Raw genomic sequence first — 4,521 nt, forward strand, 5'->3', positions numbered from 1 at the left:
TGTTCAGCATGGGAAAAACTCATTAGAGACATTTTAGGGTAACCTATTCTTGGGTAGCAATAAGAGCGAAGATGCTGGGGGATATCATCATCAATATGAAGTTGAAGAATGACTTGTTGGGAAATAATTCCACGAGCACAGACAGGATAATAACTATTCTCAAAGAAATACCGTCGACTTGAAAGAGTATTGACCTGGATACTTATGAGTGACCCTGGATCTTGAGTTATGTTATGTTTGATTTTGTATGTCATTCCACTTTGGGTGGAAACACCGTGCATGGAATGATGCATGGAGATGCATGCGAGGATGCAACTGTTGGGGATTTTTAGGTGCAAATAATTTTGTTTATTTCTGATGAAGCTTCCCATTTCAACAAGAATGTTATGCATAGGTATGTTGATATTTAATATGATTGTATTTGATGGCATTCCTGTTTTGGCAGGAAGACTATGCATGCATGTGGTGCATGATAACTTTGTTTTTGATGAAATTTCCCGTTTCGGTGGGAACGCCATGCATGTAGTGTATGCTATGTACATAAGAATGAAAATGATTGATTGAGTATGTTTGGAGCTGGTCCCCCTTTCTGAAGGTGAGAGTTTTCTAGGTACCAATGCCAATTGGATTTAGTTTCATAATGATTCCAGCATGGTGGACTTTTGTCTTGAAAGACCAATGGAGATTGAACTTTGATTTTTTTAGTAGTTGCCAATATGGATTGGACTTTTGGTAAGTGAGAGGATTTAACTTCTTGACACCTAATATATTAGCGACGCGATGCTCAGTAGTAAATCATGAATGCCCCTATTGACTTCATTGGAGATACATTGCTGTTAGGCTGCATACAAGCAAATTCTAGAGGGAATTGAGATGTTCGTGATAAAATAACCATAGTGGCCTGCAAATGATCTGATGTCTTCATGCGACGAGGTTATTGCTGGGGATTGCTGATCTCCCTTTAGACATTTCGAAAATAAAAAACAATTTAAATATTTTTTTTCAAATGATATTAGTTATTGACCAAAGTTTTAATGCAGTGTTTGTAAAAAAAGTAATGACATTTTTCAAACAAGAAGATAAAGTAAAAACAATTAGGCACAATTTGATGAGAAATTTCTCTTTTCATTGATTTGACCAATAAATGGGAAATTGTACATAAATATGCAATTCCTTAATATGGTAATTGCTGTGCAAGAAAAAAAATACAATGGCAATGAAAATTGAGTTTCCATTGAGTTTCAATCCGACTATGATCTTTATGTCTCTGAAGGTCTCAATACCTTGCTTCTAAGGAGAGCAGTTGGATTGATTCTTCTCTTTTACAGATTTCCATGGATAAAATGGATTCACATACTATAGTCTTTGCCTTGGAATTATTCCCCAACTTTTGCCTGGATAGTCCTTTCGGGTTTTTAATCCATCGGGATACCCTTTTTTGTCTGAGTCTCCGTTTCGGGTTTTCAACTCAGCGGTTCTGTTTTTTTTATAATTATTATCCCTAATTTTTTCCTAGACCTCCCTTTCGGGTTTCAAGTTTTCGACTTAGCGACTTTTTGTATTTCACATTTTTAGGCAAAGTATTTTTTGACTGCATCAACATTCGTAGGGAGTGGCAATTCGTCACCATCCATAGTCGCAAGGATCAGAGCGCCTCCAAAGATATATCTAACCACCACAAATGGACCTTCGTAATTTGGTGTCCACTTGCTCCTAGAATCTTTGTGAATCGGCAGGGTCTTCTTCAACACCAGGTCACCTTCTTGGAACATTCGAGGACAAACCTTCTTGTCAAATGCCTTCTTAAGACGCCTTTAATAGAGTTGACCATGACACAATGTCGTCAGATACTTCTTCTAAATAAGGTCGAGCTCATGAGCCCTTACTTGAACCCATTCCACCTCCTCTAGTTTAGCCTCCATCAAGACTCATAGTGAGGGGATTTCAACTTCTAATGGAAGGATCACTTCCATTCCATAGACCAAGGAATATGGGGTTTCCCCTATTGAATTACACACTGATGTATGATAGCCGTGCAATGCAAAAGGTGGCCTTTCATGCTAATCCTTGTAGGTGATCACCATTTTCCGAATGATCTTTTTGATATTTTTGTTTACTGCTTCAATAATGCCGTTTATCTTGGGGAGGAATGGTGATGAGTTGTGGTGTTCGATTTTGAAGTTTGCACACAACTCGTTCATCATTTTGTTATTGAGGTTGGACCCATTATCGTTGATAATTTTGTTGGGAATCCCATACCGGCATATAATGTTGTTCTTCAAGAATCGGGAAACCACTTGCTTAGTGACGTTGGCGTAAGACGCAACTTTGATCAATTTGGTGAAGTAGTCTATGTCGACCAGTATAAATCAATGACTATTTGAAGCTTTGGATTCAACCATCGCAATCATATCAATTCCCCACATGGAGAAAGGCCATGATGATGCTATGGCGTTCAGAGGAGTAGGTGGTACATGCACCTTGTCAACATATATCTGACATTTATGACATGCCCTAGCATGATAGTAATAGTCAACTTCCATTTTTAGCCAGTAGTAGCCTGCCCTTAGGATTTTCTTTGCCATCACATGTTGGCTTGCATGAGTGCCAAAGGATCCTTCATGTATCCCCTTCATAAGTTGGTATGCTTCATGTCTACATACACATCTAAGCAAAATCATGTCATAGTTCAGCTTGTATAACACATCTCTATTTAGGAAGAACTTTGACGCTAATCTCCATAGAGTCCTTTTGTCAAGGCTGGAAGCATCTTTCAGATATTCTTATTTCTAAAAATAGCGTTTGATATCATAAAACCAGGGTTTGTTATCTGATTCTTCTACTATTATTAAATAGTGAGTAGGTTCATCAAACACCTAATTTCAATAGAAGGTTGATGGTTGGGCTATACCAATTTGTACATGGATGCTAGAGTTGTAGGAGCATCTTCCATCTGGTTTTATTCTCGAGGATTTATGGGAAAAGGTGATCTTGTCAAACTTTGGGAGTAACTTCAACATATAATCCTGATATGGAATTAGGTTAGCATGTATTGTTTACTAATCACCTATGGTTTAATGTATCACTGGAGCAGAGTCTCCATACACTTCAAGAACTTTGCTCCTCAAGTCAATAGTCTTCTCTAGACCTAATATGCAAGCTTCATATTCAACCATGTTGTTTGTGCAGTCAAAATAAAGTTTTGCAATGACCGGTAGATGAAAATTCTTAGGAGACATCAACACTGCCCCAATTCCATGACCTGTAGCATTTGAAGCACCATCAAACATAAGAGTCCATCGCTCCCCTGGTTTGGGTCCTTCGTCAGGTCCGGGGACCTCATAGTCTTTGATGACCATAATATCATCGTATGGGAAATAAAACTTTAAGGGCTAGTACTTCCATCAGTTGGTGAGCAAGATGATCCGCCAACGCACTACCCTTGATGGCCTTCTAAGTAACATATTAGATGTCGTACTTTAATAATAGCATTTTCCATCAGGAAATTTTGCCGGTGAGAGCTGATTTCTCAAATATGTATTTAATCAGATCCATCTTAGAGATTAGCCATGTTGTGTGAGTCAGGATGTATTGTCTGAGACGTTTAGCAGCCCTTGCAAGTGCGTAACAAGTCTTTTCGATTAGTGAATATCTAGTTCTTTCTTGTCAGTTTTGTCTTGTTTCCATAGCACAAAACCCATAGATTCATCAAGTACTGTCAAGTACACGATGAGAGGTCTTCCCTGAATAGGGGGCATCAAGATAGGTGGCTCTTGCAAATACTCTTTAACTTTGTCAAAAGCTGCTTGGCAGTCATCGTTCCACTTGATTTCTTTATCCTTTCTCAGAAGTATGAATATTGGTTTACATGTGGCAACGAGATGTGAAATGAATCTGGTGATGTAGTTCAATTTTCCCAAGAATCGACAAACCTCTTTCTCTGTTTTTGGCGCATGCATGTTTTGAATGGCTCTGACTTTATCAGGGCCCACCTCAATCCCTTTTTGGCTTACAATGAAACCCAATAAATTTCCGGATCAAACCCCAAATATGCATTTATTGGGATTAAGCCTCAGCCTAAATTTTCTCAATCAAGCAAACAACTTTTGTAGATTGGTAATATGATTCTCTCCAGTTTGTGATTTCACATTCATATCATCAACATATACTCTAATCTCCTTATGAATCATATCATGAAAGAGAGTTAATGTTGCATGTTGATATGTTTCCCCGACATTTTTCAATCCAAAAGGTATCACCTTGTAGCAGAACGTCTCATAAGGGGTGATGAATGTAGTCTTCTCCATGTCTTCCAGGTTCATCTTATTGTGGTTGTATCCGGGGAAACCATCCATGAAGGAAAATACCGAGAACCGAGCTGTGTTATTGACCAATACATCAATGTGAGGTAATGGAAAATCATCTTTTGGACTTGCTCTATTCAAGTCTCGGTAGTCAACACACATTCTGACTTTTCCGTCCTTCTTTGGTACCGGCACAATGTTAACAACCCATTATGGG

Source organism: Lathyrus oleraceus, chromosome 7 (genome assembly GCF_024323335.1).
Source record: "Lathyrus oleraceus cultivar Zhongwan6 chromosome 7, CAAS_Psat_ZW6_1.0, whole genome shotgun sequence".
Taxonomy (NCBI): Eukaryota; Viridiplantae; Streptophyta; class Magnoliopsida; order Fabales; family Fabaceae; genus Lathyrus; species Lathyrus oleraceus.